The 10,959-nt window shown below is 36.8% G+C and overlaps 1 long non-coding RNA gene across 1 annotated transcript in view; it reads right to left on the bottom strand.

Annotated features, from left to right (window-relative positions):
• The window catches only part of LOC106880609 (uncharacterized), a 15,710-nt gene extending 4,834 nt beyond the window's left edge, over positions 1–10,876 (bottom strand). Inside the window, exons 1-3 of the long non-coding RNA XR_001410761.2 lie at positions 10,223–10,876; positions 7,829–8,460; positions 4,870–4,971 (exon numbers count right to left, since the gene is read on the bottom strand). This is a non-coding gene — a long non-coding RNA (uncharacterized LOC106880609). The remainder of the gene's footprint in view (positions 1–4,869; positions 4,972–7,828; positions 8,461–10,222) is intronic.
• Positions 10,877–10,959: the final 83 nt, after the last annotated feature.

Here is a 10,959-nt window from a genome sequence, read left to right as displayed (position 1 = left end):
CACGCGGTCACATACTGCGAGGATGACATTCCAAAGGTTGGAACAGTTTGAATGGGAAACGATTCCCCACCCACATATTCGACGGACATTACTCCATCTAATTATCATTTATTCCGCAGTCTTCAAAATCATTTGAACAGAAAAGATATGAATTCTGTAGACGAGGTCAGAACAATACTGGAGGAGTACTTTTCGCATCGGACAAGTGCATTTTGGAAGAGGGGCCTTGCAAGTCTATCAGATAGATAGAAGAGCATTGTAGAAAATGAAGTAGAGTATATTTTAGGTTAAAAAAGAACTTTGTTTATCTTAATTTTGAAGAATAAAAGTATTAAAAAACTGCATTATTTATAGGATGACCCAATAGATGGTCAGTGGATCATATATCTAAGAAAGAAGCACACTGTATAAGTTTGAGCATTAATGTATGTACAAGAGGTTGCTTATGTGGCAAGCTACAGAGTGACCAATGGTTTGGCATCCACAAAGCGCTTAGCCTTGTAGACGGCTCCGTCTATAAGGATCAACTTTTTCTTTATCACAAATACTTTCAGTCATTCGAAATCTTTTTTATTACGTTTTTATGTAATTTATGTTAGGTATTGATATCCAGAAACGTGTCGAGAAACACTCCCTTCGACTCTTTACAGTTTGAGTTCAAACTCCACCGAAACCTAATTTGCTCTTTAGAGTCAATAAGTCATAGTTGAGCCCTGGGCTCGCTGTAATCAACTGAGCTAAAAAATAGTAGCCCTGTTCCCAAGTTTGAAGTAATTATGATGATTATTGACGCGTGGTATAAAATGTAGGTTATCGAACTAAATGTGTCTCTATTTCAGTTCAAATTCTCCTAAAGCAGGTTTTTTTAATGTTTATTCACAAGTATGAGTAATAGGTATTTACATATTTGTACTTACTATTGTAAACTACAACCTTTCTTGAAAATGTGTGGCCGGATGTAAATGCAAACATATCACACATTAATATTGAGAAAACGCTTTAACCACTGTAAATCGCAGCAAATATTGTTACATTAGTACAATTATAACTGCTTAAATGATTTTCAAATTCTATGGCGGTTCTACGAAATAATAAAATGAATGCGAATTTTTACAATGAAAAAAGTATTTATACTGAAATAACTAATTTTATAATAGAATAAATTTCACATTTGTAAATCTGCAATAAATGTATGTAGCCAACAACAATTTTACTGTTTTAGGCGCATGCGTGGCTGTATGGTAAGAAGCTGGCTTCCCAACCACATAGTTCGGGGTTCAGTCCTACTGCATGGTACCTTAGCGCCTGTGTATTTCATTATAACCTCGGGCCGTCCAAAGTCTTGTAAGTGGATTTGATAATCGGAAACTGAGAAGAGCCCGTCGTGTGTGTGTGTGTATTTGTGTCTGTGTTTATATCCCATCTTCGCTTGACAACCAATATTGGTGTGTTTACGTCCTCGTAACATAGCGGTTCGGCAAAAGAAACCGATAGAATAAGTATCACGCTTTAAAAAAAATAAGTACTGAGTGTCGATTCATTTGACTAAAACTTTTTCAAGGCGGTGCTGCAGCATGACCGCAGTCTAATGATTGAAACAAGTAAAGAATAAAAGAATTACAAATGTAACTTGTTGACTGAAACCATGTAAGATACCGTAGTGGTTTTGGCATGAGCTATCAATCAGCCAATATGGAGGGCTCTTCATTAGGCCTTGCGCCCAACAATGACACTTCATGTATTGAGTTCGTATTAAATTTTATTAAACTTGAAAAATTTTCATCAAAACAATGATATAATTTGTCACCTTGGAACTTATTGCCAAGCTGCATGATCAACAACAGTACCACCACCATTGCTACTACATCTGCCATACACACACCATTCAAACTTCTGACACCAACCACCATCATCAATACCTTTGACTTCACCGCCTATCCCTCCATCACCATCACCACTGTCTTTCTCATCACTTACTCTCACCGTCATCACTGGCCACCTCCGCCGCCGTCGCCTCCTATTATTATCACCACATTACCATCACAAAAAGGCTAAATGTGTGTGTAAAAGAATTGTGTTCAGTATGTACTGTGTTCAGTCCCTCTTTCTCTCACATACCCACTCTTTCTCTTATTATTACTCCCACTGCCACCATCAACACTACTACTTTTAATAAAAACATCAACTCTCGCTAAATTTCTTTGCCTCTCTTTCTCTCCCTCTCTTTTCTCTCTCTCCCTCTCTGTCTTCGCCACCGTCCTCACCGTCTCTATGCCTACTATTACTCTCACCCCAACATGAACAATAGTAGGAGTGTCAATGAATAGTGAGAGAGGTGGGGTCGAAGTGTGACACAGTGACACACAAATTAGTTTTCACATTTATTATATTAGATGTTAGTTACTATAAAAAGGGGGGAAATCTCCGAAATATATTTCTTTGGCGTATTGATTTGTGACATTGGCACAAAGACTTAATTTATCATTGAAGAGCATGAATGGTTGATGGATGGATTATGAGAGAACCAGTCGATGGGCCATCAAAAGAAAACGGACTGGAAAAAATGTAAATATTGGGTTGGTGCATAGTTATTGCAGCTTTTTTTCAACAAATTTTATTCAGCAAAAACAATAACAACATTTAACAAAACCATCTTTAAATGATGGTCTGACCGTCTGCCAAGCAAATGGGAAGCAGTAATTGAAGTAGATGGTGAATATGCTTCGGAATAATCATTTAAAGATATTTTTGTTACATGTTGTTATTGTTTGTGGTGAATAAAATTTGTTGAAAAAGCCACAATAATTATGCACCATCCCAATATTAAAGTCGTTGTTTAACCCTAGGTCAGCCTAGATCAAGCAGGCTTTTGATCAAAGTATTCCATCCGTGGCTATTTTCTTTTTTTTTTTTGTTGTTTTTGTAGAAATAGTGTACTTAGGATTACACGTTTCCTTGACGAAGATTTCGCTGCTATTTCAAGCAGATCAAATAACTACATATAAGTTTCCTCGTTGGTTTGTTTTAGATTTTAATGATGTCATCTTTTGAACTGTGCGACAGTATGATTGATCAGAATTCGTCGGTTCCTCAATGCGTCAACATGGCCTTGTGTGGTTACAGCGACCTCAACAGCTGTTACTAAAGCATGGTGTTACAAGTTTATCTCTACGTTGGTCATTCCTTTGGTGTAATTTGAAACCTCCCTTTAACTCTTCTCGCTGGATCAACCTGTCAAATTTTCTAGGTTAATATTACTCAGAGAAAATATTTTCGATATTTATTTTTTTATGTAGCAGTTCGCGAACAGTTACAGAGATAGGTATAAGTATAAAAAAAAACAAAAAAAAACAACAACAACAACACTCCACCAAACACAACAACAACACTCCACCAAACACAACAACAACACTCCACCAAACACAACAACAAAAAAAAAACCCATCATTGGTTACACTGCTTTTCTGACAGTGTATGTGTGACATGGAAGTGTCTGTAATTCAGTGTAGAATACATATCTCAAAGGACTTCCGTTATAAAGCCCTTGATTTTCGGTTTTTCTCGCCTATTTTTATACCCGTAATTGAAACCCATACATACAGTGGCTTCTGAACATTTTTCTTTTACTAAATTCCCACTCACAAAACATTAATCCAGGTTACAGCAGAAGTCACTTAGTGAACGTGCTGCGCAATGTGATTGAACTCAGAACCACACAATTATGTGTGCGCCTGTCTGTAAATAGTGTTTAAACTGGATAATCACATTATAAGTTTCTTCTTCTTAAAGTCTATCTTTATTTTATAAACACAAGGTTGGCCAAAAGTCACCCGACAGTAATTCTGTATTGACAGGAATGAGAAAATGTGTCGCTCAAGAAGGACTTTGAACAATTTTCATGATGTTTCATATTTAGATGCTTTTATCAAATTCATTCAGTTGTTATTAAATGGCCAACTCTGTATAGATTCAACTTGGCTTAGTGACTTAGTGGCTACGGCATTTGGCTTACGATTGTAAGGTGCTGAATTCAATTCTTTATTTCACGTTGCTTAGCTTGCACTTAGCTGGCAAAAATGAGTTAGCGTTCTCTTAGATGGTAAAAATGAGTTGTACCTGTTATTCAAAGGACCAACCTTGTCACATTCTGTGTCACACTGAATCTGCCTTAGAACTACATCAAGGGTATGCGTGTCTGTGGTGTATTCAGCCACTTACACATTAATTTCATGAGCAGGCTGTTCAGTTGATTACAACAACTGGAACACTCATCGTCGTAATCGACGGAGTGCCAGAATATATAATAAAAGTATTTTAACACTATGACGGCTAAAGGCCAAAATATGCCGAGAGAGGATATTACCTACTACATATGTGGGAAATTCTGTCTGTGGGTGTGTTTGTGGAGTTGTTAGCTAACTTCTCCTATATCGTTTTATCGATTTTGATGAAACTTGACATGCGATGTTGGGGCGGGGGACAAACACAGACACATAAACATACACACATATATATATTTATACATACATATATACGACGGGCTTCTTTCAGTTTCCGTCTACCAAATCCACTCACAAGGTTTTAGTCGGCCCGAGGCTATAGCAGAAGACACTCGCCCAAGGTGCAACGCAGTGGGACTGAACTCGGAACCATGTAGTCGGGTAAGCAAGCTTCTTACCACACAGCCACTCCTGCGCCTTAGTAAAACAATAATAACAAACAAACAGTCAATAGACGGGATTTCTAAACAATATGGTCCAGAGTCTGCAACTCACGCACGGCTCCCTTCAATTGTACACAAAGTGACTCTTCACAATTTCATAAATAAAGCAATGATATATAAATGAAAAGAGAAATGTATGTACTTACTTTTTGCAGTGGTTCCTTGTACAAGACTTGTTAGGAAGTTATATAACATCAAGACAATAAAAAATTTCATGTTCAGCACTAAGACGGTCTCCAGGTAAAAGTCTAAAGAAAAGTCCCGATACATTATCATTGCAATAATAATAATAATAATAATAATAATAATAATCCTTTCTACTGTAGGCACAAGGCTTGGAATTTTGGGGGAGGGAGTCAGTCGATTAGATCGACCCTAGTACACAACCAGTTCTTAATTTATCGGCCCCGAAAGGATGAAAGGCAAAGTCGACCGCGAAGGAATTTGAGCTCAGAACGTAGCGACGGGCGAAATACCACTAAGCATTTCGTCCAGCGTGCTAATGATTCTGCCAGCTCGCCGCCTTCACGATAATAATAATAATAATAATAATAATAATAATAATAATAATAATAATAATAATAATAATAATAATGATGATAATGATGATAATGATAATGATAATAATAATAATGATAATAATAATAATGATAATAATAATAATAAGAAGAAGAAAGACAGCACATCAGACAGATTGATGAGAAACCTCTGCATGGCGAATTTTGGAGAGCCACTGAAGACGTATGTGGAACAAACACCTGGGCTTGGTTTAAAAATGGGCAATTAAAAAAAGCAACAACCGAGAGCGATAGCGACATTATTTGCAACCTTAAAAAGGTTGGTCGATGGAAACTGAACCAAGAAACAAAAAATGTCAATGAAATTCTGAAATACATCAGAACAAACAACATCACAGAAACAAATAATTTGATCAAAGCAGCAAGTATTGTTGTAGCAGAAAATGTAGGTGTCGATGTAAAGAAAAAGAAATATAATGGGAGTGACAAAAGAAAAGATCCATGGTCAAAACGAAGAATCCAGGCAGGGTTAGCCATGCTCTCGAAGGAAATCTCTGTCTTAGACCGAAAAGAGAAAGGGGAGCTTAAAAGCGAACAAAAATACAGGGCACTGAAAAGGAAGTATAATATTGAAAGAAAGAGTCTGAAGTAGTAATAGAGGAACTGAAACAGCGCCTCGTTGTAAAGAAAGCAAAGATGGTACGATACGACCAAAGAATTTAGGGTTACCACCAGAATAGGTTATTCAGAGTAGATCAGAAAAGATTCTATAAAGAAATGGAGCGTGTACAGATGAAAAGTTAATACCAGATAACATTGAAAGTCAAAGGTCTTGGAGTGACATCTGGAGCAAAGGCAAGGAGAACAAGAAGGATGCTGAATGATTGCAAGAACTGAAACAAACAGTAGTCTGTCCAAAACAGGCAGAACTAGTCATTTCAGTTAGGGAAGCGAAGGAAATCAGCAAAAAAATGAGCAACTGGAAGGCCCCGGGACCAGATGGAGTTCTAGACTACTGGATCAAAAGATTTGGTGAATGTTATGCATGAATAGCTGCACAACTCAACACCTTGTTAAATGCCGACCAAGCAACACCAGAGTGATTGACATATTACCAGCCAATGTACGCCACTAGCCTAGAAGGAATATAAGAGATGCCTCGACAATATAGCCAGGCTTGTTCATTGGACACTTTGCAACAAGTATGGACTTGATAGAGCAAAAAACTGGTCCGATCACAAACCTGAAAGCATTGTCGAAAATAGAAATGCAAAGATCCTATGGGATTTTATGATTCAGTACGACCATGAGATTGAGAATAGGAAGCCGGACATAGTCTTAATTAAGAAAGAAATCGTAGGAACGATGGACAAAATCTTTAGTGGCATTACTTCCGGCTATTTACGTTCCGAAATCAAATTCCGTCGAGGTCTTTTATCGTTTTGGGATCGAAAAAATAAGTACCAGTTGAACACTGAGGTTGATGTAATCGACTAGCCTCCCTTCCTCCCCCGAGGTTGCAGGCCTTGTGCCAAAATTTGAAACCAATATAGGTTTCCTACAGGAAGGGCAGCGAATTCGAAGAATCATCGGATTAGTTGACAAAATGCTTAGCGGCATTTCTTCCGGTTATTTACGTTTTGAGATCAAATACTGCCGAGGACGATATAATTAGCGTTCGGTAAGCATTAGGGTTGATGTAATCGACTGCCCCCCCCTCCCTCAAAATTTCAGGCATTGTGCCTATATTAAAAAGGAATATATATTTCGTACACGAATTATAAATCTTGATGAAAGTAAATCACCAATGAAAAACATTGAATTCAGCTGTAGAATTGAAAAATTGCATAACATGTCATTTAGCGACAACTTAATTCTGATTGAGAAGATCTATGATGAAAAGCATTTCAGCCAAAATAACTTAGTTCTTTTAGTAACCTAGGACTACATTCTCTAATATACTCTTCCACTTTTTATGACAATAGAAAAAGAAAACAAAACTTGAGGGAGAATTGACTGTTGTTTCACCCAGTCATTCCTGTGGGTAGAGCTTACGAAAAAGAAATTGAAATCCTAAACATAAGTAAATTATATACATATTTCAAATAAGTCATTTTGATGCTGCTGGACCCAGGTTGAACTAAAACCCACTAATTTACTTTTTCTTGTGGGTTTCGATCAAAGCTGGTGTTCTCTTTAACAAATTTCAATAACGAATAGTGCTCAATCTTAACGTTGTGATATTTTCTCTTCTCCTCCATAATAAACGTAATATTTCCTTTAATTTCGTTGCCCTGGACAGATAAAGGGTTATATCTCATGAGGAAAATATATTGATTTATTTCAGATGCATAATGCTTTAGCTTTATACGGCAAAGCATTAGCTGTTGTAAACGAATTATAACTAGAATTAAAATATCGGGTCTACGATTCATCTGAAAAATATTGATTTCTAACAGATACAAGACGTCTCTCAAGAAAGTATATTAAAACATGATAGATAAAAAAGGGCAAAAATCCCCAAAACCACCAATCACATACCCATTGAGACACGCATCCTCATAATTGCAAAATGGCAACATCTTACCTTATCTCAGTTGTCTTTCAAGCTGTTAGCAGTCTTCTCTGTTAAATCGTAATACTAGAGAAAGTCACAGTATTAAAGAGCTCGTTTAAGATAACATCAATAAGGATTTTTCAACTAATCTTGTATGATAGTTTTATATTATTTGTAAGTAATTAAAACAACTGGTAACTTTCTGTTATCAAACTCATAAAAAAGTGAAATCCTATGTAAACATCGACTATTTCATGTGTACAGGTGTCTTTTCTTTTACATATTCATAACACGAGTATCGAATCACCAATTATTGATGGATACAAAAAGAGAGAAAGAGATAAAATATGAAGAAAGACGTGTGTACGTTTTCCAATGATTTATTTCTTATTTAAATTTTTCTTTTCTTTTCTTATGCACTGTATAATGGCGATTAGAGATGTGACCAGTTCACAGATGGTGAAGAAAATACACGAATCATCTCTAATGTAATTGAACTGGTATGAACTGAAACATTATTCTGATCCTGTCGATCAATAACAGGTTATGTTAATTCAACAGATGGACGCAAAACGACAGAGTTGGGTCAATTCACTTCTTTTTTTCTACGTTTCCGAATTCATTCCTTTCCTTGGCAGTTTTACCTTCTATCCCTCTGGCTTCTATAAAAATGAATAATATTATGGGACTGTGATCCAGTTAATCAATTATACTTTCATCCAATTACAGAATAAAGTTAGCATTTTATTAAAAAGCTCGTTTAATGTTTAATGTCTAATGGCTTTAAAGTATTTCCGTTGGGAAAGCCAAACCTTGACAGACGTCTTTAAGAAACAAACTGTTTTTTGAGTAGGATTTCCGGTTTTTATATCTTTAGGGAAATTGTACTGTGGTTGATATAATCAACTGGTTCCTTCTCTCTAAATTTCTGGCCTTGTGCCTCAAGTAGAAACCATTATTATTATTATTATTATTATTATTATTATTATTATTATTATTATTATTATTATTATTATTATTATTATTATTATTATTATTATTATTATTATTATTATTATTATTGTTGTTGTTGTTATTATTATATGAAGGCGGCGAGCTGGCAGAATCGTTAGCACGCCGGGCGAAATGCTTAGCAGTATTTCATCTGCCGCTACGTTCTGAGTTCAAACTCCGCCGGAGTCGACTTTGCCTTTCGTCCTTTTGGGGGTCGATTAAATAAGTACTAGTTACGCAAGGGGTCATATAATCGACTTAATTCTCTCCCCCAAATTTGATGCCTTGCGCCTATGACAAAAAGGATTATCCTTGTTGTTATTGCGACATTTGTTCCATCTCTTTGCCTTCTCTGTTCAAATCACTCTGCGGTCATTTCACCTTTCATCGTTTCGGGGTCGAGAAAAGGAAGAACCAGACAAGCACTGAAGTCAATGGTAGCAACTGATCCACTCTTGGAGTAAAGATTGTTTGCCGACATAACATGGCAGTCCTGGTTTAGGACGAATGTTGCCGTAATTTAACCCCAGGAGACACCGTCTCCTGCTGGCTATATGTTGTCTCCTGGGGCTAAATTACAGCAACATTCGTCCTAAACCAGGACTGCCGTGTTATGTTGGCAAATAATCTTTACTCCAAAGTACTGTTGCTGAATATCTCACGTTGTGAGATTTACTAATAGTGATCCACTCTTTTCCCCCTTTTACTCGTTTCAGTCATCATTAGATCGTGACCATGCTGGAGCACCACCTTGAAGAATTTTAGACAAACGAATCGACCCTAGTACTTATTTTTAAGCCTGGCACTTATTTTATCGGACCTTTTTGCCGAACCACTATGTTACGAGGACATAAACACATCCACACCATTTGTAAAGCGGTGGTGGGGGACAAACACAAACACACGTACTCATGTATGCATGCATGCGCACTCACATACACGCATACACGCACACACACATACACACACTCATATGACGAGCTTCTTTCAGCTTCCGTCTACCAAATCCACTCGCAAGCCTTTGCTCGGGCCAAGGCTATTGTGGGAAACGATAGCCAAAGGAGCCACGCAGTGGGACTGAACCTGGAAACATGTTGTTGAGAAGCAATCTTCTTACTGTCTAGCCACACCTTAAAATTTTGAAACGTTGTGCTTAAATGAGAAATAATAATAGTGTCAACTGCGAGGCATTATTCAGATGACACAAAAACTACCAGCGTAATAAAGAGAAAACGTAAAGCGTGCTGTTTGCCAAAAGTTTTTAAAAATAGGCGCAGGAGTGGCTGTGTGGTAAGTATTATTGTATATTTAAAATTGTAAACATTTAATCGATACAGCTACTTTACCCCTTTTATGTTTGTTTGTCCTTGTTCGTCCCCTCTTTGTAATGCCTCTATGGCAAATATTTATGAAATAAAGTAGCTTGCTTACCAAACACATGGTTCCGGGTTCAGTCCCACTGCGTGGCACCTTGGGCAAATGTCATAACTTTTGCAGGATGTTTTGTTTTGAATGTCCCCTTAACCTCAACTGTCGATTTTGCGATAAATCTGTCATTTCTGCGGTTCAGAACAGCATCGACAGTGAAGGTTTTATCATTTCAAAAGATCGTTACAATGGAGGCCTTTTTCTTGAACCATGTATTAATTTTCTTGCACCTTTCCACTCTCTTTTCCTTCATAGCTGTTGTCAACAAATGTTTTGGTGTTATTGTGTAAGATTTAAACCTCAAATCATATTTTATTGCATTTCTAATGGTCTTGTTGTCTACTTCAAGTTCAATTGCTATTTTTCTCATGGATTTGGTTGGATCCTTTAGGATTTTGGATTTGAGAGCTTTTATAAAAGCTTTGGTACGTTTTTTTGTTGATTCCTTGGATCTATTTTAAAACGGGGGCGCCAGTTTTCATTTATGTTTTATGTAGTGTTTTTGGTACGGAAAGACTTTCAAACTTCGTATACTTATCTATTTTGTGTCATAGAACAGAAAAATATTTTTGTATTCGAATTTATTTCATGTAAAAAATTGTCTTATTTCGATAATTTCTACTAATCACTGACGTCTATTCAGTTGAAAACAGCGCTGTAACGGTGTATATCGTATTAATCCCCTAACCCTAACCCTAACCCTAACTAGACTGTTAACCGTAACCGTAACCCCAACCCTA

The sequence above is a fragment of the Octopus bimaculoides genome, chromosome 17, assembly GCF_001194135.2.
Source record: "Octopus bimaculoides isolate UCB-OBI-ISO-001 chromosome 17, ASM119413v2, whole genome shotgun sequence".
NCBI classification, from domain to species: Eukaryota; Metazoa; Mollusca; class Cephalopoda; order Octopoda; family Octopodidae; genus Octopus; species Octopus bimaculoides.
This window is presented reverse-complemented; position numbering and strand designations above follow the sequence as displayed.